Below are 27833 nucleotides of genomic sequence, written 5' to 3'. Positions count from 1 at the left end.
AGAGCCGGGATTTTCACAATTTAAAACAATGAGAGGAAAGCCCGGATTTTCACATTTAAAACAGCGAGTGGAGAGCTGGGATGTACAAAGTTTAAAACAGCGAGAGGAGAGCCAGGATTTTCACAGTTTAAACAGCGAGGGGAGAGCCAGGATTATCATAGTTTAACACAGCGAGAGAGGGAGCCGGGATTTTCACAGTTTAGAAAAGTGAGGGGAGAGCCGGGATTTTCACAGTTTCAAACAGTGAGACGAGAGCCGGGATTTTCACAGTTGAAACAGCGAGAAGCGAGCCGGGATTTTCACAGTTTAAAACAGCGAGGGGAGTGCCAGGATTTTCACAGTTTAAAACAGTGAGAGTAGAGCCGGGATTTTCACAGTTTAAAACAGTGAGGGGAGTGCCGGGATTTTCACAGTTTAAAACAGCGAAGGGAGTGCCGGGATTTTCACAGTTTAAAACAGTGAGAGTAGAGCCGGGATTTTCACAGTTTAAAACAATGAGAGTAGAGCTGGGATTTTCACAGTTTCAAACAGTGAGGGGAGTGCCGGGATTTTCACAGTTTAAAACAGCGAAGGGAGTGCCGGGATTTTCACAGTTTAAAACAGTTGAGAGGAGAGCTGGGATTTTTACAGTCTCAAACAGCGAGAAGTGAGCCGGGATTTTCACAATTTAAAACAATGGTAGGAGAGCCGGGATATTCACAGTTTAAAACAGCGAGAGGAGAGCCGGGATTTTCACAGTTTAAACAGCGAGAAGCGAGCCGGGATTTTCACAGTTTAAAACAGCGAGGGGAGTGCCGGGATTTTCACAGTTTAAAACAGCGAGAGGAGAGCCGGGATTTTCACAGTTTAAAACAGCAAGAGGAGAGCTGGGATTTTCACAATTTAAAACTATGGTAGGAGAGCGGGAATTTTCACTGTTTCAAACAGTGAGAGGCGAGCCGGTATTTTCACAGTTTTTAACAGTGAGAGGAGGGCCCGGACTTCCACAGTTTAAAAAAGTGTGGGTAGAACAGGGAATTTCACAGTTTAAAACAGCGAGAGGAGAGCGGGAATTTTCACAGTTTCAAACAGTGAGAGGTGAGCTGGGATTTTCACAGTCTCAAACAGCGAGAGAAGAGCCGGGATTTTCATAATTTAAAACAATGAGAGGAAAGCCGGGATTTTCACAGTTTAAAACAGCGAGAGGCGAGCCGGGATTTAATTAAAACAGCGAGAGAAGATCCGGGATTTTCACAATTTAAAACAATGAGAGGAAAGCCAGGGTTTTCACATTTAAAACAGCAAGAGGAGAACTGGAATGTACAAAGTTTAAAACAGCGAGAGGAGAGCCGGGATTTTCACAATTTAAAACAATGAGAGGAAAGCCCGGATTTTCACATTTAAAACAGCGTTTGGAGAGCTGGGATGTACAAAGTTTAAAACAGCGAGAGGAGAGCCAGGATTTTCACAGTTTAAACAGCGAGGGGAGAGCCAGGATTATCATAGTTTAACACAGCGAGAGAGGGAGCCGGGATTTTCACAGTTTAGAAAAGTGAGGGGAGTGCCGGGATTTTCACAGTTTCAAACACTGAGGGGAGCCAGGATTTTCACAGTTTAAAACAATGAGAGGAGAGCCGGGATTTTCACAATTTAAAACAATGAGATGAGAGCCGGGATTTTCACAGTTTAAAACAGCGAGGGGAGAGCTAGGATTTTCACAGTTTCAAACAGTTGAGAGGAGAGCTAGGATTTTCACAGTCTCAAACAGCGAGAAGAGAGCTGGGATTTTCACAATTTAAAACAATGAGATGAAAGCCGGGATTTTCACAATTAAAACAGCGAGAGGCGAGCCAGGATTTTCACAGTTTAAAACAGCGAGGGGAGTGCCAGGATTTTCACAGTTTAAAACAGTGAGAGTAGAGCCGGGATTTTCACAGTTTAAAACAGCTAGGGGAGTGCCGGGATTTTCACTGTTTAAAACAACGAAGGGAGGCCGGGATTTTCACAGTTTAAAACGGTTGAGAGGAGAGCTGGGATTTTCACAGTCTCAAACAGCGAGAAGAGAGCCGGGATTTTCACAATTTAAAACAATGAGGGGAGAGCCTGGATTCTCATAGTTTAAAACAGCGAGAGGAGAACCAGGATTTTCAGAGTTTAACACAGCGAGAGAGGGAGCCGGGATTTTCACAGATTAGAAGAGTGAGGGGGTGCCGGGATTTTCACAGTTTCAAACAGTGAGAGGAGAGCGGCGATTTTCACATTTAAAACTGCGAGGGGAGAGCCAGGATTATCACAGTTTAACACAGCGAGAGAGGGAGCCGGGATTTTCACAGTTTAGAAAAGTGAGGGGAGAGCCGGGATTTTCAAAGTTTAAAACAATGAGAGGCGAGCTGGGATTTTCACAGTTTAAAACAATGAGAGGTGAGTTGGGATTTTCACATTTAAAACAGCCAGAGGAGAGCTGGGTTGTTCAATGTTTAAAACAGCGAGAGGAGAGTTGGGAGTTTCACAGTTTAAAACAGCGAGAGGAGTGCCGGGATTTTCACAATTTAAAACAATGAGAGGAAAGCCTGGATTTTCACATTTAAAACAGCGAGAGGAGAGCTCGGATGTTCAATGTTTAAAACAGCGAGAGGAGAGCCGGGATTTTCACAGTTTAAAACAGCAAGAGGAGAGCTGGGATTTTCACAATTTAAAACAATGGTAGGAGAGCCGGAATTTTCACTGTTTCAAACAGTGAGAGGTGAGCCGATATTTTCACAGTTTTTAACAGTGAGAGGAGGGCCCGGACTTCCACAGTTTAAAAAAGTGTGGGTAGAACAGGGATTTTCACAGTTTAAAACAGCGAGAGGAGAGCGGGAATTTTCACAGTTTCAAACAGTGAGAGGTGAGCTGGGATTTTCACAGTCTCAAACAGCGAGAGAAGAGCCGGGATTTTCATAATTTAAAACAATGAGAGGAAAGCCGGGATTTTCACATTTAAAACAGCGAGTGGAGAGCTGGGATGTACAAAGTTTAAAACAGCGAGAGGAGAGCCAGGATTTTCACAGTTTAAACAGCGAGGGGAGAGCCAGGATTATCACAGTTTAACACAGCGAGAGAGGGAGCCGGGATTTTCACAGTTTAGAAAAGTGAGGGGAGAGCCGGGATTTTCACAGTTTCAAACACTGGGGGGAGCCAGGATTTTCACAGTTTAAAACAATGAGAGGAGAGCCGGGATTTTCACAATTTAAAACAATGAGATGAGAGCCGGGATTTTCACAGTTTAAAACAGCGAGGGGAGAGCTAGGATTTTCACAGTCTCAAACAGCGAGAAGAGAGCTGGGATTTTCACAATTTAAAACAATGAGAGGAGAGCCGGGATTTTCACAGTTTAAAACAGCGAGGGGAGAGCTAGGATTTTCACAGTTTGAAACAGTTGAGAGGAGAGCTAGGATTTTCACAGTCTCAAACAGCGAGAAGAGAGCTGGGATTTTCACAATTTAAAACAATGAGAGGAGAGCCGGGATTTTCACAGTTTAAAACAGCGAGAGAAGAGCCGGGATTTTCACAGTTTAAAACAGTGAGGGGAGAACCAGGATTTTCAGAGTTTAACACAGCGAGAGAGGGTGCCGGGATTTTCACACATTACAACAGTAAGGGGAGAGCCGGGATTTTCACAGTTTCAAACAGTGAGACGAGAGCCGGGATTTTCACAGTTTAAACAGCGAGAAGCGAGCCGGGATTTTCACAGTTTCAAACAGTGAGACGAGAGCCGGGATTTTCACAGTTGAAACAGCGAGAAGCGAGCCGGGATTTTCACAGTTTAAAACAGCGAGGGGAGTGCCAGGATTTTCACAGTTTAAAACAGTGAGAGTAGAGCCGGGATTTTCACAGTTTAAAACAGTGAGGGGAGTGCCGGGATTTTCACAGTTTAAAACAGCGAAGGGAGTGCCGGGATTTTCACAGTTTAAAACAGTGAGAGTAGAGCCGGGATTTTCACAGTTTAAAACAATGAGAGTAGAGCTGGGATTTTCACAGTTTCAAACAGTGAGGGGAGTGCCGGGATTTTCACAGTTTAAAACAGCGAAGGGAGTGCCGGGATTTTCACAGTTTAAAACAGTTGAGAGGAGAGCTGGGATTTTTACAGTCTCAAACAGCGAGAAGTGAGCCGGGATTTTCACAATTTAAAACAATGGTAGGAGAGCCGGGATATTCACAGTTTAAAACAGCGAGAGGAGAGCCGGGATTTTCACAGTTTAAACAGCGAGAAGCGAGCCGGGATTTTCACAGTTTAAAACAGCGAGGGGAGTGCCGGGATTTTCACAGTTTAAAACAGCGAGAGGAGAGCCGGGATTTTCACAGTTTAAAACAGCAAGAGGAGAGCTGGGATTTTCACAATTTAAAACTATGGTAGGAGAGCGGGAATTTTCACTGTTTCAAACAGTGAGAGGCGAGCCGGTATTTTCACAGTTTTTAACAGTGAGAGGAGGGCCCGGACTTCCACAGTTTAAAAAAGTGTGGGTAGAACAGGGAATTTCACAGTTTAAAACAGCGAGAGGAGAGCGGGAATTTTCACAGTTTCAAACAGTGAGAGGTGAGCTGGGATTTTCACAGTCTCAAACAGCGAGAGAAGAGCCGGGATTTTCATAATTTAAAACAATGAGAGGAAAGCCGGGATTTTCACAGTTTAAAACAGCGAGAGGCGAGCCGGGATTTAATTAAAACAGCGAGAGAAGATCCGGGATTTTCACAATTTAAAACAATGAGAGGAAAGCCAGGGTTTTCACATTTAAAACAGCAAGAGGAGAACTGGAATGTACAAAGTTTAAAACAGCGAGAGGAGAGCCGGGATTTTCACAATTTAAAACAATGAGAGGAAAGCCCGGATTTTCACATTTAAAACAGCGTTTGGAGAGCTGGGATGTACAAAGTTTAAAACAGCGAGAGGAGAGCCAGGATTTTCACAGTTTAAACAGCGAGGGGAGAGCCAGGATTATCATAGTTTAACACAGCGAGAGAGGGAGCCGGGATTTTCACAGTTTAGAAAAGTGAGGGGAGTGCCGGGATTTTCACAGTTTCAAACACTGAGGGGAGCCAGGATTTTCACAGTTTAAAACAATGAGAGGAGAGCCGGGATTTTCACAATTTAAAACAATGAGATGAGAGCCGGGATTTTCACAGTTTAAAACAGCGAGGGGAGAGCTAGGATTTTCACAGTTTCAAACAGTTGAGAGGAGAGCTAGGATTTTCACAGTCTCAAACAGCGAGAAGAGAGCTGGGATTTTCACAATTTAAAACAATGAGATGAAAGCCGGGATTTTCACAATTAAAACAGCGAGAGGCGAGCCAGGATTTTCACAGTTTAAAACAGCGAGGGGAGTGCCAGGATTTTCACAGTTTAAAACAGTGAGAGTAGAGCCGGGATTTTCACAGTTTAAAACAGCTAGGGGAGTGCCGGGATTTTCACTGTTTAAAACAACGAAGGGAGGCCGGGATTTTCACAGTTTAAAACGGTTGAGAGGAGAGCTGGGATTTTCACAGTCTCAAACAGCGAGAAGAGAGCCGGGATTTTCACAATTTAAAACAATGAGGGGAGAGCCTGGATTCTCATAGTTTAAAACAGCGAGAGGAGAACCAGGATTTTCAGAGTTTAACACAGCGAGAGAGGGAGCCGGGATTTTCACAGATTAGAAGAGTGAGGGGGTGCCGGGATTTTCACAGTTTCAAACAGTGAGAGGAGAGCGGCGATTTTCACATTTAAAACTGCGAGGGGAGAGCCAGGATTATCACAGTTTAACACAGCGAGAGAGGGAGCCGGGATTTTCACAGTTTAGAAAAGTGAGGGGAGAGCCGGGATTTTCAAAGTTTAAAACAATGAGAGGCGAGCTGGGATTTTCACAGTTTAAAACAATGAGAGGTGAGTTGGGATTTTCACATTTAAAACAGCCAGAGGAGAGCTGGGTTGTTCAATGTTTAAAACAGCGAGAGGAGAGTTGGGAGTTTCACAGTTTAAAACAGCGAGAGGAGTGCTGGGATTTTCACAATTTAAAACAATGAGAGGAAAGCCTGGATTTTCACATTTAAAACAGCGAGAGGAGAGCTCGGATGTTCAATGTTTAAAACAGCGAGAGGAGAGCCGGGATTTTCACAGTTTAAAACAGCAAGAGGAGAGCTGGGATTTTCACAATTTAAAACAATGGTAGGAGAGCGGGAATTTTCACTGTTTCAAACAGTGAGAGGCGAGCCGATATTTTCACAGTTTTTAACAGTGAGAGGAGGGCCCGGACTTCCACAGTTTAAAAAAGTGTGGGTAGAACAGGGATTTTCACAGTTTAAAACAGCGAGAGGAGAGCGGGAATTTTCACAGTTTCAAACAGTGAGAGGTGAGCTGGGATTTTCACAGTCTCAAACAGCGAGAGAAGAGCCGGGATTTTCATAATTTAAAACAATGAGAGGAAAGCCGGGATTTTCACATTTAAAACAGCGAGTGGAGAGCTGGGATGTACAAAGTTTAAAACAGCGAGAGGAGAGCCAGGATTTTCACAGTTTAAACAGCGAGGGGAGAGCCAGGATTATCACAGTTTAACACAGCGAGAGAGGGAGCCGGGATTTTCACAGTTTAGAAAAGTGAGGGGAGAGCCGGGATTTTCACAGTTTCAAACACTGGGGGGAGCCAGGATTTCCACAGTTTAAAACAATGAGAGGAGAGCCGGGATTTTCACAATTTAAAACAATGAGATGAGAGCCGGGATTTTCACAGTTTAAAACAGCGAGGGGAGAGCTAGGATTTTCACAGTCTCAAACAGCGAGAAGAGAGCTGGGATTTTCACAATTTAAAACAATGAGAGGAGAGCCGGGATTTTCACAGTTTAAAACAGCGAGGGGAGAGCTAGGATTTTCACAGTTTGAAACAGTTGAGAGGAGAGCTAGGATTTTCACAGTCTCAAACAGCGAGAAGAGAGCTGGGATTTTCACAATTTAAAACAATGAGAGGAGAGCCGGGATTTTCACAGTTTAAAACAGCGAGAGAAGAGCCGGGATTTTCACAGTTTAAAACAGTGAGGGGAGAACCAGGATTTTCAGAGTTTAACACAGCGAGAGAGGGTGCCGGGATTTTCACACATTACAACAGTAAGGGGAGAGCCGGGATTTTCACAGTTTCAAACAGTGAGACGAGAGCCGGGATTTTCACAGTTTAAACAGCGAGAAGCGAGCCGGGATTTTCACAGTTTCAAACAGTGAGACGAGAGCCGGGATTTTCACAGTTGAAACAGCGAGAAGCGAGCCGGGATTTTCACAGTTTAAAACAGCGAGGGGAGTGCCAGGATTTTCACAGTTTAAAACAGTGAGAGTAGAGCCGGGATTTTCACAGTTTAAAACAGTGAGGGGAGTGCCGGGATTTTCACAGTTTAAAACAGCGAAGGGAGTGCCGGGATTTTCACAGTTTAAAACAGTGAGAGTAGAGCCGGGATTTTCACAGTTTAAAACAATGAGAGTAGAGCTGGGATTTTCACAGTTTCAAACAGTGAGGGGAGTGCCGGGATTTTCACAGTTTAAAACAGCGAAGGGAGTGCCGGGATTTTCACAGTTTAAAACAGTTGAGAGGAGAGCTGGGATTTTTACAGTCTCAAACAGCGAGAAGTGAGCCGGGATTTTCACAATTTAAAACAATGGTAGGAGAGCCGGGATATTCACAGTTTAAAACAGCGAGAGGAGAGCCGGGATTTTCACAGTTTAAACAGCGAGAAGCGAGCCGGGATTTTCACAGTTTAAAACAGCGAGGGGAGTGCCGGGATTTTCACAGTTTAAAACAGCGAGAGGAGAGCCGGGATTTTCACAGTTTAAAACAGCAAGAGGAGAGCTGGGATTTTCACAATTTAAAACTATGGTAGGAGAGCGGGAATTTTCACTGTTTCAAACAGTGAGAGGCGAGCCGGTATTTTCACAGTTTTTAACAGTGAGAGGAGGGCCCGGACTTCCACAGTTTAAAAAAGTGTGGGTAGAACAGGGAATTTCACAGTTTAAAACAGCGAGAGGAGAGCGGGAATTTTCACAGTTTCAAACAGTGAGAGGTGAGCTGGGATTTTCACAGTCTCAAACAGCGAGAGAAGAGCCGGGATTTTCATAATTTAAAACAATGAGAGGAAAGCCGGGATTTTCACAGTTTAAAACAGCGAGAGGCGAGCCGGGATTTAATTAAAACAGCGAGAGAAGATCCGGGATTTTCACAATTTAAAACAATGAGAGGAAAGCCAGGGTTTTCACATTTAAAACAGCAAGAGGAGAACTGGAATGTACAAAGTTTAAAACAGCGAGAGGAGAGCCGGGATTTTCACAATTTAAAACAATGAGAGGAAAGCCCGGATTTTCACATTTAAAACAGCGTTTGGAGAGCTGGGATGTACAAAGTTTAAAACAGCGAGAGGAGAGCCAGGATTTTCACAGTTTAAACAGCGAGGGGAGAGCCAGGATTATCATAGTTTAACACAGCGAGAGAGGGAGCCGGGATTTTCACAGTTTAGAAAAGTGAGGGGAGTGCCGGGATTTTCACAGTTTCAAACACTGAGGGGAGCCAGGATTTTCACAGTTTAAAACAATGAGAGGAGAGCCGGGATTTTCACAATTTAAAACAATGAGATGAGAGCCGGGATTTTCACAGTTTAAAACAGCGAGGGGAGAGCTAGGATTTTCACAGTTTCAAACAGTTGAGAGGAGAGCTAGGATTTTCACAGTCTCAAACAGCGAGAAGAGAGCTGGGATTTTCACAATTTAAAACAATGAGATGAAAGCCGGGATTTTCACAATTAAAACAGCGAGAGGCGAGCCAGGATTTTCACAGTTTAAAACAGCGAGGGGAGTGCCAGGATTTTCACAGTTTAAAACAGTGAGAGTAGAGCCGGGATTTTCACAGTTTAAAACAGCTAGGGGAGTGCCGGGATTTTCACTGTTTAAAACAACGAAGGGAGGCCGGGATTTTCACAGTTTAAAACGGTTGAGAGGAGAGCTGGGATTTTCACAGTCTCAAACAGCGAGAAGAGAGCCGGGATTTTCACAATTTAAAACAAAGAGGGGAGAGCCTGGATTCTCAGAGTTTAAAACAGCGAGAGGAGAACCAGGATTTTCAGAGTTTAACACAGCGAGAGAGGGAGCCGGGATTTTCACAGATTAGAAGAGTGAGGGGGTGCCGGGATTTTCACAGTTTCAAACAGTGAGAGGAGAGCGGCGATTTTCACATTTAAAACTGCGAGGGGAGAGCCAGGATTATCACAGTTTAACACAGCGAGAGAGGGAGCCGGGATTTTCACAGTTTAGAAAAGTGAGGGGAGAGCCGGGATTTTCAAAGTTTAAAACAATGAGAGGCGAGCTGGGATTTTCACAGTTTAAAACAATGAGAGGTGAGTTGGGATTTTCACATTTAAAACAGCCAGAGGAGAGCTGGGTTGTTCAATGTTTAAAACAGCGAGAGGAGAGTTGGGAGTTTCACAGTTTAAAACAGCGAGAGGAGTGCCGGGATTTTCACAATTTAAAACAATGAGAGGAAAGCCTGGATTTTCACATTTAAAACAGCGAGAGGAGAGCTCGGATGTTCAATGTTTAAAACAGCGAGAGGAGAGCCGGGATTTTCACAGTTTAAAACAGCAAGAGGGGAGCTGGGATTTTCACAATTTAAAACAATGGTAGGAGAGCGGGAATTTTCACTGTTTCAAACAGTGAGAGGCGAGCCGATATTTTCACAGTTTTTAACAGTGAGAGGAGGGCCCGGACTTCCACAGTTTAAAAAAGTGTGGGTAGAACAGGGATTTTCACAGTTTAAAACAGCGAGAGGAGAGCGGGAATTTTCACAGTTTCAAACAGTGAGAGGTGAGCTGGGATTTTCACAGTCTCAAACAGCGAGAGAAGAGCCGGGATTTTCATAATTTAAAACAATGAGAGGAAAGCCGGGATTTTCACATTTAAAACAGCGAGTGGAGAGCTGGGATGTACAAAGTTTAAAACAGCGAGAGGAGAGCCAGGATTTTCACAGTTTAAACAGCGAGGGGAGAGCCAGGATTATCACAGTTTAACACAGCGAGAGAGGGAGCCGGGATTTTCACAGTTTAGAAAAGTGAGGGGAGAGCCGGGATTTTCACAGTTTCAAACACTGGGGGGAGCCAGGATTTTCACAGTTTAAAACAATGAGAGGAGAGCCGGGATTTTCACAATTTAAAACAATGAGATGAGAGCCGGGATTTTCACAGTTTAAAACAGCGAGGGGAGAGCTAGGATTTTCACAGTCTCAAACAGCGAGAAGAGAGCTGGGATTTTCACAATTTAAAACAATGAGAGGAGAGCCGGGATTTTCACAGTTTAAAACAGCGAGGGGAGAGCTAGGATTTTCACAGTTTGAAACAGTTGAGAGGAGAGCTAGGATTTTCACAGTCTCAAACAGCGAGAAGAGAGCTGGGATTTTCACAATTTAAAACAATGAGAGGAGAGCCGGGATTTTCACAGTTTAAAACAGCGAGAGAAGAGCCGGGATTTTCACAGTTTAAAACAGTGAGGGGAGAACCAGGATTTTCAGAGTTTAACACAGCGAGAGAGGGTGCCGGGATTTTCACACATTACAACAGTAAGGGGAGAGCCGGGATTTTCACAGTTTCAAACAGTGAGACGAGAGCCGGGATTTTCACAGTTTAAACAGCGAGAAGCGAGCCGGGATTTTCACAGTTTAAAACAGCGAGGGGAGTGCCGGGATTTTCACAGTTTAAAACAGTGAGAGTAGAGCCGGGATTTTCACAGTTTAAAACAGCGAGGGGAATGCCGGGATTTTCACAGTTTAAAACAGCGAAGGGAGTGCCGGGATTTTCACAGTTTAAAACAGTGAGAGTAGAGCCGGGATTTTCACAGTTTAAAACAGTGAGAGTAGAGCCGGGATTTTCACAGTTTAAAACAGTGAGAGTAGAGTCGGGATTTTCACAGTTTCAAACAGTGAGGGGAGTGCCGGGATTTTCACAGTTTAAAACAGTTGAGAGGAGAGCTGCGATTTTCACAGTCTCAAACAGCGAGAAGTGAGCCGGGATTTTCACAATTTAAAACAATGGTAGGAGAGCCGGGATTTTCACAGTTTAAAACAGCGAGAGGAGAGCCGGGATTTTCACAGTTTAAAACAGCGAGAGGAGAGCTGGGATTTTCACAATTTAAAACAATGGTAGGAGAGCGGGAATTTTCACTGTTTCAAACAGTGAGAGGCGAGCCGATATTTTCACAGTTTTTAACAGTGAGAGGAGGGCCCGGACTTCCACAGTTTAAAAAAGTGTGGGTAGAACAGGGATTTTCACAGTTTAAAACAGCGAGAGGAGAGCGGGAATTTTCACAGTTTCAAACAGTGAGAGGTGAGCTGGGATTTTCACAGTCTCAAACAGCGAGAGAAGAGCCGGGATTTTCATAACTTAAAACAATGAGAGGAAAGCCGGGATTTTCACATTTAAAACAGCGAGTGGAGAGCTGGGATGTACAAAGTTTAAAACAGCGAGAGGAGAGCCAGGATTTTCACAGTTTAAACAGCGAGGGGAGAGCCAGGATTATCACAGTTTAACACAGCGAGAGAGGGAGCCAGGATTTTCACAGTTTAGAAAAGTGAGGGGAGAGCCGGGATTTTCACAGTTTCAAACACTGAGGGGAGCCAGGATTTTCACAGTTTAAAACAATGAGAGGAGAGCCGGGATTTTCACAATTTAAAACAATGAGATGAGAGCCGGGATTTTCACAGTTTAAAACAGCGAGCGGAGAGCTAGGATTTTCACAGTTTCAAACAGTTGAGAGGAGAGCTAGGATTTTCACAGTCTCAAACAGCGAGAAGAGAGCTGGGATTTTCACAATTTAAAACAATGAGAGGAGAGCCGGGATCTTCACAGTTTAAAACAGTGAGAGAAGAGCCGGGATTTTCACAGTTTAAAACAGTGAGAGGAGAACCAGGATTTTCAGAGTTTAACACAGCAAGAGAGGGTGCCGGGATTTTCACACATTAGAACAGTAAGGGGAGAGTCGGGATTTTCACAGTTTCAAACAATGAGAGGAAAGCCGGGATTTTCACAATTAAAACCGCGAGAGGCGAGCCAGGATTTTCACAGTTTAAAACAGCGAGGGGAGTGCCGGGATTTATACAGTTTAAAACAGTGAGAGTAGAGCCGGGATATTCACAGTTTAAAACAGCTAGGGGAGTGCCGGGATTTTCACAGTTTAAAACAACGAAGGGAGGCCGGGATTTTCACAGTTTAAAACGGTTGAGAGGAGAGCTGGGATTTTCACAGTCTCAAACAGCGAGAAGAGAGCCGGGATTTTCACAAGTTAAAACAATGAGAGGAGAGCCAGGATTCTCATAGTTTAAAACAGCGAGAGGAGAACCAGGATTTTCAGAGTTTAACACAGCGAGAGAGGGAGCCGGGATTTTCACAGATTAGAAGAGTGAGGGGAGAGCCGGGATTTTCACAGTTTCAAACAGTGAGAGTAGAGCCGGGATTTTCACAGTTTAAAACAGTGAGAGTAGAGCCAGGATTTTCAGAGTTTAAATCAGCGATGGGAGTGCCGGGATTTTCACAATTTAAAACAATGAGAGGAGAGCCGGGATTTTCACAGTTTAAAACAGCGAGAGGCCAGCCGGTATTTTCAGTTTTTAACAGTGGGAGGTGGGCCCGGACTTCCACGGTTTAAAAAAGTGAGGGTAGAACAGGGATTGTGGCAGTTTAAAACAGCGAGAGGAGAGCCAGGATTTTCACAGTTTGAAAAGTGAGGGGGAGCCAGGATTTTCACAATTTAAATCAGCAAGAGGATAGCTGGGATTTTCACATTTTATGACAGCGAGAGGAGTGCCAGGATTTTCACAATTTAAAACAATGAGAGGAGTGCCGGGATTTTAACAGTTTAAAACTGGGAGAGGATAGCTGCAATTTTCACAGTTTAAATCAATGAGGGTAGAACAGGGATTTTCACAGTTTAAAACAGGGAGAGGAGAGCCGGGATTTTCACAGTTTAAAACAATGAGAGGAGAGCTGGGATTTTCACATTTAAAACAGCCAGAGGAGAGCTGGGATGCTCAATGTTTAAAACAGCGAGATGAGAGCCAGGATTTTCACAGTTTGAAAACTGAGGGGAGAGCCGGGATTTTCACAGTTTGAAACAGCGAGAGGATAGCTGGGATTTACACATCATAAAACAACGAGAGGATAGCCTGGATTTTCACAGTTTAAAACAGTGAGGGTAGAACAGAGATTGTGGCAGTTTAAAACAGTGAGAGTAGAGCCAGGATTTTCACAGTTTGAAAACTGAGGGGAGAGCCGGGATTTTCACAGTTTAAATCAGCGAGAGGAGAGCGGGAATTTTCACAGTTTCAAACAGTGAGAGGTGAGCTGGGATTTTCACAGTCTCAAACAGCGAGAGAAGAGCCGTGATTTTCACAATTTAAAACAATGAGACGAGAGCCGGCATTTTCACAGTTTAAAATAGCGAGAGGAGAGCCGGGATTTTCACAATTTAAAACAATGAGAGGAAAGCCAGGATTTTCACATTTAAAACAGCGAGAGGATTGCTGTAATCTTCACAGTTTAAAACAATGAGGGTAGAACAGGGATTTTCACAGTCTCAAACAGCGAGAGCAGAGCTGGGATTTTCACAATTTAAAACAATGGGAGGAGACCTGGGATTTTCACAGTTTAAAACAGCGAGAGGAGAGCTGGGATTTTCACCGTTTAAAACAGCAAGAGAATAGCTGGTTTGTTCAAAGTTTAAAACAGCGAGAGGTGAGCTGGGATTTTCACAGTTTCAAACATCGAGAGGTGAGCTGGGATTTTCACAGTCTCAAACAGCGAGAGGAGAGCTGGGATTTTCACAGTTTAAAACAGCGAGAGGAGAGCTGGGATTTTCACAATTTAAAACAATGGTAGGAGAGCGGGAATTTTCACTGTTTCAAACAGTGAGAGGCGAGCCGATATTTTCACAGTTTTTAACAGTGAGAGGAGGGCCCGGACTTCCACAGTTTAAAAAAGTGTGGGTAGAACAGGGATTTTCACAGTTTAAAACAGCGAGAGGAGAGCGGGAATTTTCACAGTTTCAAACAGTGAGAGGTGAGCTGGGATTTTCACAGTCTCAAACAGCGAGCGAAGAGCCGGGATTTTCATAATTTAAAACAATGAGAGGAAAGCCGGGATTTTCACATTTAAAACAGCGAGTGGAGAGCTGGGATGTACAAAGTTTAAAACAGCGAGAGGAGAGCCAGGATTTTCACAGTTTAAACAGCGAGGGGAGAGCCAGGATTATCACAGTTTAACACAGCGAGAGAGGGAGCCGAGATTTTCACAGTTTAGAAAAGTGAGGGGAGAGCCGGGATTTTCACAGTTTCAAACACTGGGGGGAGCCAGGATTTTCACAGTTTAAAACAATGAGAGGAGAGCCGGGATTTTCACAATTTAAAACAATGAGATGAGAGCCGGGATTTTCACAGTTTAAAACAGCGAGGGGAGAACTAGGATTTTCACAGTCTCAAACAGCGAGAAGAGAGCTGGGATTTTCACAATTTAAAACAATGAGAGGAGAGCCGGGATTTTCACAGTTTAAAACAGCGAGGGGAGAGCTAGGATTTTCACAGTTTGAAACAGTTGAGAGGAGAGCTAGGATTTTCACAGTCTCAAACAGCGAGAAGAGAGCTGGGATTTTCACAATTTAAAACAATGAGAGGAGAGCCGGGATTTTCACAGTTTAAAACAGCGAGAGAAGAGCCGGGATTTTCACAGTTTAAAACAGTGAGGGGAGAACCAGGATTTTCAGAGTTTAACACAGCGAGAGAGGGTGCCGGGATTTTCACACATTACAACAGTAAGGGGAGAGCCGGGATTTTCACAGTTTCAAACAGTGAGACGAGAGCCGGGATTTTCACAGTTTAAACAGCGAGAAGCGAGCCGGGATTTTCACAGTTTAAAACAGCGAGGGGAGTGCCGGGATTTTCACAGTTTAAAACAGTGAGAGTAGAGCCGGGATTTTCACAGTTTAAAACAGCGAGGGGAATGCCGGGATTTTCACAGTTTAAAACAGCGAAGGGAGTGCCGGGATTTTCACAGTTTAAAACAGTGAGAGTAGAGCCGGGATTTTCACAGTTTAAAACAGTGAGAGTAGAGCCGGGATTTTCACAGTTTAAAACAGTGAGAGTAGAGTCGGGATTTTCACAGTTTCAAACAGTGAGGGGAGTGCCGGGATTTTCACAGTTTAAAACAGCGAAGGGAGTGCCGGGATTTTCACAGTTTAAAACAGTTGAGAGGAGAGCTGCGATTTTCACAGTCTCAAACAGCGAGAAGTGAGCCGGGATTTTCACAATTTAAAACAATGGTAGGAGAGCCGGGATTTTCACAGTTTAAAACAGCGAGAGGAGAGCCGGGATTTTCACAGTTTAAAACAGCGAGAGGAGAGCTGGGATTTTCACAATTTAAAACAATGGTAGGAGAGCGGGAATTTTCACTGTTTCAAACAGTGAGAGGCGAGCCGATATTTTCACAGTTTTTAACAGTGAGAGGAGGGCCCGGACTTCCACAGTTTAAAAAAGTGTGGGTAGAACAGGGATTTTCACAGTTTAAAACAGCGAGAGGAGAGCGGGAATTTTCACAGTTTCAAACAGTGAGAGGTGAGCTGGGATTTTCACAGTCTCAAACAGCGAGAGAAGAGCCGGGATTTTCATAACTTAAAACAATGAGAGGAAAGCCGGGATTTTCACATTTAAAACAGCGAGTGGAGAGCTGGGATGTACAAAGTTTAAAACAGCGAGAGGAGAGCCAGGATTTTCACAGTTTAAACAGCGAGGGGAGAGCCAGGATTATCACAGTTTAACACAGCGAGAGAGGGAGCCGGGATTTTCACAGTTTAGAAAAGTGAGGGGAGAGCCGGGATTTTCACAGTTTCAAACACTGAGGGGAGCCAGGATTTTCACAGTTTAAAACAATGAGAGGAGAGCCGGGATTTTCACAATTTAAAACAATGAGATGAGAGCCGGGATTTTCACAGTTTAAAACAGCGAGCGGAGAGCTAGGATTTTCACAGTTTCAAACAGTTGAGAGGAGAGCTAGGATTTTCACAGTCTCAAACAGCGAGAAGAGAGCTGGGATTTTCACAATTTAAAACAATGAGAGGAGAGCCGGGATCTTCACAGTTTAAAACAGTGAGAGAAGAGCCGGGATTTTCACAGTTTAAAACAGTGAGAGGAGAACCAGGATTTTCAGAGTTTAACACAGCAAGAGAGGGTGCCGGGATTTTCACACATTAGAACAGTAAGGGGAGAGTCGGGATTTTCACAGTTTCAAACAATGAGAGGAAAGCCGGGATTTTCACAATTAAAACCGCGAGAGGCGAGCCAGGATTTTCACAGTTTAAAACAGCGAGGGGAGTGCCGGGATTTATACAGTTTAAAACAGTGAGAGTAGAGCCGGGATATTCACAGTTTAAAACAGCTAGGGGAGTGCCGGGATTTTCACAGTTTAAAACAACGAAGGGAGGCCGGGATTTTCACAGTTTAAAACGGTTGAGAGGAGAGCTGGGATTTTCACAGTCTCAAACAGCGAGAAGAGAGCCGGGATTTTCACAAGTTAAAACAATGAGAGGAGAGCCAGGATTCTCATAGTTTAAAACAGCGAGAGGAGAACCAGGATTTTCAGAGTTTAACACAGCGAGAGAGGGAGCCGGGATTTTCACAGATTAGAAGAGTGAGGGGAGAGCCGGGATTTTCACAGTTTCAAACAGTGAGAGTAGAGCCGGGATTTTCACAGTTTAAAACAGTGAGAGTAGAGCCAGGATTTTCAGAGTTTAAATCAGCGATGGGAGTGCCGGGATTTTCACAATTTAAAACAATGAGAGGAGAGCCGGGATTTTCACAGTTTAAAACAGCGAGAGGCCAGCCGGTATTTTCAGTTTTTAACAGTGGGAGGTGGGCCCGGACTTCCACGGTTTAAAAAAGTGAGGGTAGAACAGGGATTGTGGCAGTTTAAAACAGCGAGAGGAGAGCCAGGATTTTCACAGTTTGAAAAGTGAGGGGGAGCCAGGATTTTCACAATTTAAATCAGCAAGAGGATAGCTGGGATTTTCACATTTTATAACAGCGAGAGGAGTGCCAGGATTTTCACAATTTAAAACAATGAGAGGAGTGCCGGGATTTTAACAGTTTAAAACTGGGAGAGGATAGCTGCAATTTTCACAGTTTAAATCAATGAGGGTAGAACAGGGATTTTCACAGTTTAAAACAGGGAGAGGAGAGCCGGGATTTTCACAGTTTAAAACAATGAGAGGAGAGCTGGGATTTTCACATTTAAAACAGCCAGAGGAGAGCTGGGATGCTCAATGTTTAAAACAGCGAGATGAGAGCCAGGATTTTCACAGTTTGAAAACTGAGGGGAGAGCCGGGATTTTCACAGTTTGAAACAGCGAGAGGATAGCTGGGATTTACACATCATAAAACAACGAGAGGATAGCCTGGATTTTCACAGTTTAAAACAGTGAGGGTAGAACAGAGATTGTGGCAGTTTAAAACAGTGAGAGTAGAGCCAGGATTTTCACAGTTTGAAAACTGAGGGGAGAGCCGGGATTTTCACAGTTTAAATCAGCGAGAGGAGAGCGGGAATTTTCACAGTTTCAAACAGTGAGAGGTGAGCTGGGATTTTCACAGTCTCAAACAGCGAGAGAAGAGCCGTGATTTTCACAATTTAAAACAATGAGACGAGAGCCGGCATTTTCACAGTTTAAAATAGCGAGAGGAGAGCCGGGATTTTCACAATTTAAAACAATGAGAGGAAAGCCAGGATTTTCACATTTAAAACTGCGAGAGGAGAGCTGGGATTTTCACAGTTTCAAACCGTGAGAGGAGAGCGGGAATTTTCACAGTTTAAAACTGTGAGTGGAGAGCCGGTATTTTCACAGTTTAACACAGCGAGAGAAGGAGCCGGGATTTTCACAGTTTAGAAAAGTGAGGGGAGAGCCGGGATTTAGACAATTTCAAACGCTGTGAGGAAAGCCGGGATTTTCACATTTAAAACAGCGAGAGGATTGCTGTAATCTTCACAGTTTAAAACAATGAGGGTAGAACAGGGATTTTCACAGTTGAAAACAGGGAGAGGAGAGCCGGGATTTTCACAGTTTAAAAGAGCAAGAGGCGAGCCAGGATTTTCACAATTTTAAACAGCGAGAGAAGTGCCGGGATTTTCACAATTTAAAACAGCAAGAGGATAGCTGGTTTGTTGAAAGTTTAAAACAGCGAGAGGTGAGCTGGGATTTTCACAGTTTCAAACAGCGAGAGGTGAGCTGGGATTTTCACAGTCTCAAACAGCGAGAGCAGAGCTGGGATTTTCACAATTTAAAACAATGGGAGGAGAGCTGGGATTTTCACAGTTTAAAACAGCGAGAGGAGAGCTGGGATTTTCACCGTTTAAAACAGCAAGAGAATAGCTGGTTTGTTCAAAGTTTAAAACAGCGAGAGGTGAGCTGGGATTTTCACAGTTTCAAACAGCGAGAGGTGAGCTGGGATTTTCACAGTCTCAAACAGCGAGAGGAGAGCTGGGATTTTCACAGTTTAAAACAGCGAGAGGAGAGCTGGGATTTTCACAATTTAAAACAATGGTAGGAGAGCGGGAATTTTCACTGTTTCAAACAGTGAGAGGCGAGCCGATATTTTCACAGTTTTTAACAGTGAGAGGAGGGCCCGGACTTCCACAGTTTAAAAAAGTGTGGGTAGAACAGGGATTTTCACAGTTTAAAACAGCGAGAGGAGAGCGGGAATTTTCACAGTTTCAAACAGTGAGAGGTGAGCTGGGATTTTCACAGTCTCAAACAGCGAGAGAAGAGCCGGGATTTTCATAATTTAAAACAATGAGAGGAAAGCCGGGATTTTCACATTTAAAACAGCGAGTGGAGAGCTGGGATGTACAAAGTTTAAAACAGCGAGAGGAGAGCCAGGATTTTCACAGTTTAAACAGCGAGGGGAGAGCCAGGATTATCACAGTTTAACACAGCGAGAGAGGGAGCCGGGATTTTCACAGTTTAGAAAAGTGAGGGGAGAGCCGGGATTTTCACAGTTTCAAACACTGGGGGGAGCCAGGATTTTCACAGTTTAAAACAATGAGAGGAGAGCCGGGATTTTCACAATTTAAAACAATGAGATGAGAGCCGGGATTTTCACAGTTTAAAACAGCGAGGGGAGAGCTAGGATTTTCACAGTCTCAAACAGCGAGAAGAGAGCTGGGATTTTCACAATTTAAAACAATGAGAGGAGAGCCGGGATTTTCACAGTTTAAAACAGCGAGGGGAGAGCTAGGATTTTCACAGTTTGAAACAGTTGAGAGGAGAGCTAGGATTTTCACAGTCTCAAACAGCGAGAAGAGAGCTGGGATTTTCACAATTTAAAACAATGAGAGGAGAGCCGGGATTTTCACAGTTTAAAACAGCGAGAGAAGAGCCGGGATTTTCACAGTTTAAAACAGTGAGGGGAGAACCAGGATTTTCAGAGTTTAACACAGCGAGAGAGGGTGCCGGGATTTTCACACATTACAACAGTAAGGGGAGAGCCGGGATTTTCACAGTTTCAAACAGTGAGACGAGAGCCGGGATTTTCACAGTTTAAACAGCGAGAAGCGAGCTGGGATTTTCACAGTTTAAAACAGCGAGGGGAGTGCCGGGATTTTCACAGTTTAAAACAGTGAGAGTAGAGCCGGGATTTTCACAGTTTAAAACAGCGAGGGGAATGCCGGGATTTTCACAGTTTAAAACAGCGAAGGGAGTGCCGGGATTTTCACAGTTTAAAACAGTGAGAGTAGAGCCGGGATTTTCACAGTTTAAAACAGTGAGAGTAGAGCCGGGATTTTCACAGTTTAAAACAGTGAGAGTAGAGTCGGGATTTTCACAGTTTCAAACAGTGAGGGGAGTGCCGGGATTTTCACAGTTTAAAACAGCGAAGGGAGTGCCGGGATTTTCACAGTTTAAAACAGTTGAGAGGAGAGCTGCGATTTTCACAGTCTCAAACAGCGAGAAGTGAGCCGGGATTTTCACAATTTAAAACAATGGTAGGAGAGCCGGGATTTTCACAGTTTAAAACAGCGAGAGGAGAGCCGGGATTTTCACAGTTTAAAACAGCGAGAGGAGAGCTGGGATTTTCACAATTTAAAACAATGGTAGGAGAGCGGGAATTTTCACTGTTTCAAACAGTGAGAGGCGAGCCGATATTTTCACAGTTTTTAACAGTGAGAGGAGGGCCCGGACTTCCACAGTTTAAAAAAGTGTGGGTAGAACAGGGATTTTCACAGTTTAAAACAGCGAGAGGAGAGCGGGAATTTTCACAGTTTCAAACAGTGAGAGGTGAGCTGGGATTTTCACAGTCTCAAACAGCGAGAGAAGAGCCGGGATTTTCATAACTTAAAACAATGAGAGGAAAGCCGGGATTTTCACATTTAAAACAGCGAGTGGAGAGCTGGGATGTACAAAGTTTAAAACAGCGAGAGGAGAGCCAGGATTTTCACAGTTTAAACAGCGAGGGGAGAGCCAGGATTATCACAGTTTAACACAGCGAGAGAGGGAGCCAGGATTTTCACAGTTTAGAAAAGTGAGGGGAGAGCCGGGATTTTCACAGTTTCAAACACTGAGGGGAGCCAGGATTTTCACAGTTTAAAACAATGAGAGGAGAGCCGGGATTTTCACAATTTAAAACAATGAGATGAGAGCCGGGATTTTCACAGTTTAAAACAGCGAGCGGAGAGCTAGGATTTTCACAGTTTCAAACAGTTGAGAGGAGAGCTAGGATTTTCACAGTCTCAAACAGCGAGAAGAGAGCTGGGATTTTCACAATTTAAAACAATGAGAGGAGAGCCGGGATCTTCACAGTTTAAAACAGTGAGAGAAGAGCCGGGATTTTCACAGTTTAAAACAGTGAGAGGAGAACCAGGATTTTCAGAGTTTAACACAGCAAGAGAGGGTGCCGGGATTTTCACACATTAGAACAGTAAGGGGAGAGTCGGGATTTTCACAGTTTCAAACAATGAGAGGAAAGCCGGGATTTTCACAATTAAAACCGCGAGAGGCGAGCCAGGATTTTCACATTTTAAAACAGCGAGGGGAGTGCCGGGATTTATACAGTTTAAAACAGTGAGAGTAGAGCCGGGATATTCACAGTTTAAAACAGCTAGGGGAGTGCCGGGATTTTCACAGTTTAAAACAACGAAGGGAGGCCGGGATTTTCACAGTTTAAAACGGTTGAGAGGAGAGCTGGGATTTTCACAGTCTCAAACAGCGAGAAGAGAGCCGGGATTTTCACAAGTTAAAACAATGAGAGGAGAGCCAGGATTCTCATAGTTTAAAACAGCGAGAGGAGAACCAGGATTTTCAGAGTTTAACACAGCGAGAGAGGGAGCCGGGATTTTCACAGATTAGAAGAGTGAGGGGAGAGCCGGGATTTTCACAGTTTCAAACAGTGAGAGTAGAGCCGGGATTTTCACAGTTTAAAACAGTGAGAGTAGAGCCAGGATTTTCAGAGTTTAAATCAGCGATGGGAGTGCCGGGATTTTCACAATTTAAAACAATGAGAGGAGAGCCGGGATTTTCACAGTTTAAAACAGCGAGAGGCCAGCCGGTATTTTCAGTTTTTAACAGTGGGAGGTGGGCCCGGACTTCCACGGTTTAAAAAAGTGAGGGTAGAACAGGGATTGTGGCAGTTTAAAACAGCGAGAGGAGAGCCAGGATTTTCACAGTTTGAAAAGTGAGGGGGAGCCAGGATTTTCACAATTTAAATCAGCAAGAGGATAGCTGGGATTTTCACATTTTATAACAGCGAGAGGAGTGCCAGGATTTTCACAATTTAAAACAATGAGAGGAGTGCCGGGATTTTAACAGTTTAAAACTGGGAGAGGATAGCTGCAATTTTCACAGTTTAAATCAATGAGGGTAGAACAGGGATTTTCACAGTTTAAAACAGGGAGAGGAGAGCCGGGATTTTCACAGTTTAAAACAATGAGAGGAGAGCTGGGATTTTCACATTTAAAACAGCCAGAGGAGAGCTGGGATGCTCAATGTTTAAAACAGCGAGATGAGAGCCAGGATTTTCACAGTTTGAAAACTGAGGGGAGAGCCGGGATTTTCACAGTTTGAAACAGCGAGAGGATAGCTGGGATTTACACATCATAAAACAACGAGAGGATAGCCTGGATTTTCACAGTTTAAAACAGTGAGGGTAGAACAGAGATTGTGGCAGTTTAAAACAGTGAGAGTAGAGCCAGGATTTTCACAGTTTGAAAACTGAGGGGAGAGCCGGGATTTTCACAGTTTAAATCAGCGAGAGGAGAGCGGGAATTTTCACAGTTTCAAACAGTGAGAGGTGAGCTGGGATTTTCACAGTCTCAAACAGCGAGAGAAGAGCCGTGATTTTCACAATTTAAAACAATGAGACGAGAGCCGGCATTTTCACAGTTTAAAATAGCGAGAGGAGAGCCGGGATTTTCACAATTTAAAACAATGAGAGGAAAGCCAGGATTTTCACATTTAAAACTGCGAGAGGAGAGCTGGGATTTTCACAGTTTCAAACCGTGAGAGGAGAGCGGGAATTTTCACAGTTTAAAACTGTGAGTGGAGAGCCGGTATTTTCACAGTTTAACACAGCGAGAGAAGGAGCCGGGATTTTCACAGTTTAGAAAAGTGAGGGGAGAGCCGGGATTTAGACAATTTCAAACGCTGTGAGGAAAGCCGGGATTTTCACATTTAAAACAGCGAGAGGATTGCTGTAATCTTCACAGTTTAAAACAATGAGGGTAGAACAGGGATTTTCACAGTTGAAAACAGGGAGAGGAGAGCCGGGATTTTCACAGTTTAAAAGAGCAAGAGGCGAGCCAGGATTTTCACAATTTTAAACAGCGAGAGAAGTGCCGGGATTTTCACAATTTAAAACAGCAAGAGGATAGCTGGTTTGTTGAAAGTTTAAAACAGCGAGAGGTGAGCTGGGATTTTCACAGTTTCAAACAGCGAGAGGTGAGCTGGGATTTTCACAGTCTCAAACAGCGAGAGCAGAGCTGGGATTTTCACAATTTAAAACAATGGGAGGAGAGCTGGGATTTTCACAGTTTAAAACAGCGAGAGGAGAGCCGGGATTTTCACAGTTTAAACAGCGAGAAGCGAGCCGGGATTTTCACATTTTAAAACAGCGAGAGGAGTGCCGGGATTTTCACAATTTAAAACAATGAGAGGAGTGCCGGGATTTTCACAGTTTAAAACTGGGAGAGGATAGCTGCAATTTTCTCAGTTTAAAACAATGAGGGTAGAACAGGGATTTTCACAGTTTAAAACAGGGAGAGGAGAGCCTGGATTCTCATAGTTTAAACGGCGAGAGGAGAACCAGGATTTTCAGAGTTTAACACAGCGAGAGAGGGTGCCGGGATTTTCACACATTAGAACAGTAAGGGGAGAGCCGGGATTTTCACAGTTTCAAACAGTGAGACGAAAGCCGGGATTTTCACAGTTTAAACAGCGAGAAGCGAGCCGGGATTTTCAAAGTTTAAAACAGCGAGGGGAGTGCCTTGATTTTCACAGTTTAAAACAGTGAGACGAAAGCCGGATTTTCACCCTTTAAAACAGTGAGGTGAGTGCCGGGATTTTCACAGTTTAAAACAGCGAAGGGAGTGCTGGGAATTTCACAGTTTAAAACAGTTGGGAGGAGAGCTGGGATTTTCACAGTCTCAAACAGCGAGAAGAGAGCCGGGATTTTCACAATTTAAAACAATGGTAGGAGAGCTGGGATTTTCACAGTTTAAAACAGCGAGAGGAGAGCTGGGATTTTCACAATTTAAAACAATGGTAGGAGAGCGGGAATTTTCACTGTTTCAAACAGTGAGAGGCGAGCCGGTATTTTCACAGTTTTTAACAGTGAGAGGACGGCCCGGACTTCCACAGTTTAAAAAAGTGTGGGTAGAACAGGGATTGTGGCAGTTTAAAATAGCGAGAGGAGAGCTGGAATTTTCACAGTTTCCAACAGTGAGAGGTGTGCTGGGATTTTCACAGTCTCAAACAGCAAGAGAAGAGCTGGGATTTTCATAATTTAATACAATGAGAGGAAAGCCGGGATTTTCACAGTTTAAAACAGCGAGAGGCGAGCCGGGATTTTCACATTATAAAACAGCGAGGAGAGTGCCGGGAATTTCACAGTTTAAAACAGTGAGAGTAGAGCTGGGATTTTCACAGTTTAAAACAGTGAGGGGAGTGCCGGGATTTTCACAGTTTAAAACAGCGAAGGTAGTGCCGGGATTTTCACAGTTTAAAACAGCAAGAGGGGTGCTGGGATTTTCACAATTTAAAGCAATGAGAGGAGTGCCGGGATTTTCACAGTTTAAAACAGGGAGAGGAGTGCGGGGATTTTCACTATTTAAAGCAATGAGAGGAGTGCCGGGATTTTCACATTTTAAAACAGGGAGAGGATGGCTGCAATTTTCACAGTTTAAAACAATGAGGGTAGCACAGGGATTTTCACAGTTTAAAACAGGGAGAGGAGAGCCTGGATTCTCATAGTTTAAAACAGCGAGAGGAGAACCAGGATTTTCAGAGTTAACACAGCGAGAGAGGGAGCCGCGATTTTCACAGATTCGAACAGTGAGCGGAGAGCCGGGATTTTCACAGTTTCAAACAGTGAGAGGAAAGCCAGGATTTTCACAGTTTAAAACAGCGAGAGAAGAGCCGGGATTTTCACAGTTTAAAACAGTGAGGGGAGAACCAGGATTTTCAGAGTTTAACACAGCGAGAGAGGGTGCCGGGATTTTCACACATTAGAACCGTAAGGGGAGAGCCGGGATTTTCACAGTTTCAAACAGTGAGACGAGAGCCGGGATTTTCACAGTTTAAACAGCGAGAAGCGAGCCGGGATTTTCACAGTTTAAACAGCGAGAGGCGAGCCGGGATTTTCACATTATAAAACAGCGAGGAGAGTGCCGGGAATTTCACAGTTTAAAACAGTGAGAGTAGAGCTGGGATTTTCACATTTTAAAACAGCGAGGGGAGTGCCGGGAATTTCACAGTTTAAAACTGTGAGAGTAGAGCCGGGATTTTCACAGTTTAAAACAGTGAGGGGGGTGCCGGGATTTTCACAGTTTAAAACAGGGTGAGGATGGCTGCAATTTTCACAGTTTAAAACAGCGAGAGGAGTGCCGGGATTTTCACAATTTAAAGCAATGAGAGGAGTGCCGGTATTTTCACAGTTTAAAACAGGGAGAGGATAGCTGCAATTTTCACAGTTTAAAACAATGAGGGTAGCACAGGGATTTTCACAGTTTAAAACAGGGAGAGGAGAGCCTGGATTCTCATAGTTTAAACAGCGAGAGGAGAACCAGGATTTTCAGAGTTTAACACAGTGAGAGAGGGAGCCGGGATTTTCACAGATTAGAACAGTGAGGGGAGAGCCGGGATTTTCACAGTTTAAAACAGCGAGAGGAGAGCCAGGATTTTCACAGTTTAAAACAGTGAGAGAGGGAGCCGGGATTTTCACAATTTGAAACAATGGTAGGAGTGCCAGGATTTTTACAGTTCAAAACAGAGAGAGGAGAGCCTGGATTCTCATAGTTTAAAACAGCGAGAGGAGAACCAGGATTTTCAGAGTTTAACACAGCGAGAGAGGGAGCCGCGATTTTCACAGATTCGAACAGTGAGCGGAGAGCCGGGATTTTCACAGTTTCAAACAGTGAGAGGAAAGCCAGGATTTTCACAGTTTAAAACAGCGAGAGAAGAGCCGGGATTTTCACAGTTTAAAACAGTGAGGGGAGAACCAGGATTTTCAGAGTTTAACACAGCGAGAGAGGGTGCCGGGATTTTCACAGTTTAGAAAAGTGAGGGGAGAGCCGGGATTTTCACAGTTTCAAACACTGAGAGGGGAGCCAGGATTTTCACAGTTTAAAACAATGAGGGGAGAGTCGGGATTTTCACAATTTAAAACAACGAGATGAGAGCCGGGATTTTCACAGTTTAAAACAGCGAGGGGAGAGCTAGGATTTTCACAGTTTCAAACGTATGAGTGGAGAGCTGGGTTTTTCACAGTCTCAAACAGCGAGAAGAGAGCTGGGATTTTCACAATTTAAAACAATGAGAGGAGAGCCGGGATTTTCACAGTTTAAAACAGCGAGGGGAGTGCCGGGATTTCCACAGTTTAAAACAGTGTGAGTAGAGCTGGGATTTTCACAGTTTAAAACAGTGAGGGGAGTGCCGGGATTTTCACAGTTTAAAACAGCGAAGGGAGTGCCGGGATTTTCACAGTTTAAAACAGTTGAGAGGAGAGCTGGGATTTTCACAGTTTCAAACAGCGAGAAGAGAGCCGGGATTTTCACAGTTTAAAACAATGGTAGGAGAGCCGGGATTTTCACAGTTTAAAACAGCGAGAGGAGAGCTGGGATTTTCACAGTTTTTAACAGTGAGAGGAGGGCCCGGACTTCCACAGTTTAAAAAAGTGTGGGTAGAACAGGGATTGTGGCAGTTTAAAATAGCGAGAGGAGAGCTGAAATTTTCACAGTTTCCAACAGTGAGAGGTGAGCTGGGATTTTCACAGTCTCAAACAGCAAGAGAAGAGCCGGGATTTTCATAATTTAAAACAATGAGAGGAAAGCCAGGATTTTCACAGTTTAAAACAGCGAGAGGCGAGCCGGGATTTTCACATTTTAAAACAGCGAGAGAGGGAGCCGGGATTTTCACAATTTAAAACAATGGTAGGAGAGCCAGGATTTTCACAGTTTAAAACAGCGAGAGGAGAGCCGGGATTTTCACAGTTTAAACAGCGAGAAGCGAGCCGGGATTTCCACAGTTTAAAACAGCGAGAGGAGAGCCGGGATTTTCACAGTTTAAACAGCGAGAAGCGAGCCGGGATTTTCACATTTTAAAACAGCGAGGGGAGTGCCGGGAATTTCACAGTTTAAAACAGTGAGAGTAGAGCCGTGATTTTCACAGTTTAAAACAGTGAGGGGAGTGCCGGGATTTTCACAGTTTAAAACAGCGAAGGGAGTGCCGGGATTTTCACAGTTTAAAACAGCTAGAGCAGTGCCGGGATTTTCACAATTTAAAGCAATGAGAGGAGTGCCGGGATTTTCACAGTTTAAAACAATGGTAGGAGAGCCAGGATTTTCACAGTTTAAAACAGCGAGAGGAGTGCCGGGATTTTCACAGTTTAAAACAGCGAAAGGAGTGCCGGGATTTTCACAGTTTAAAACAGCGTGAGGAGTGCCGGGATTCTCACAATTTAAAGCAATGAGAGGAGTGCCGGGATTTTCACAGTTTAAAACAGCGAGAGGAGAGCTGGGATTTTCACAGTTTAAAACAGCGAGAGGATTGCCGGGATTTTCACAATTTAAAGCAATGAGAGGAGTGCCGGGATTTTCACAGTTTAAAACAACGAGAGGATGGCTGCAATTTTCACAGTTTCAAGCAATGAGGGTAGCACAGGGATTTTCACAGTTTAAAACAGGGAGAGGAGAGCCTGGATTCTCATAGTTTAAAACAGCGAGAGGAAAACCAGGATTTTCAGAGTTTAACACAGCGAGAGAGGGAGCCGCGATTTTCACAGATTAGAACAGTGAGCGGAGTGCCGGGATTTTCACAGTTTCAAACAGGGAGAGGATGGCTGCAATTTTCACAGTTTAAAACAGCGAGAGAAGAGCCGGGATTTTCACAGTTTAAAACAGTGAGGGGAGAACCAGGATTTTCAGAGTTTAACACAGCGAGAGAGGGTGCCGGGATTTTCACACATTACAACAGTAAGGGGAGAGCCGGGATTTTCACAGTTTCAAACAGTGAGACGAGAGCCGGGATTTTCACAGTTTAAACAGCGAGAAGCGAGCCGGGATTTTCACAGTTTAAAACAGCGAGGGGAG

The sequence above is a fragment of the Carcharodon carcharias genome, chromosome 10 (genome assembly GCF_017639515.1).
Source record: "Carcharodon carcharias isolate sCarCar2 chromosome 10, sCarCar2.pri, whole genome shotgun sequence".
In the NCBI taxonomy this organism is placed as follows: domain Eukaryota; kingdom Metazoa; phylum Chordata; class Chondrichthyes; order Lamniformes; family Lamnidae; genus Carcharodon; species Carcharodon carcharias.
This window is presented reverse-complemented; position numbering follows the sequence as displayed.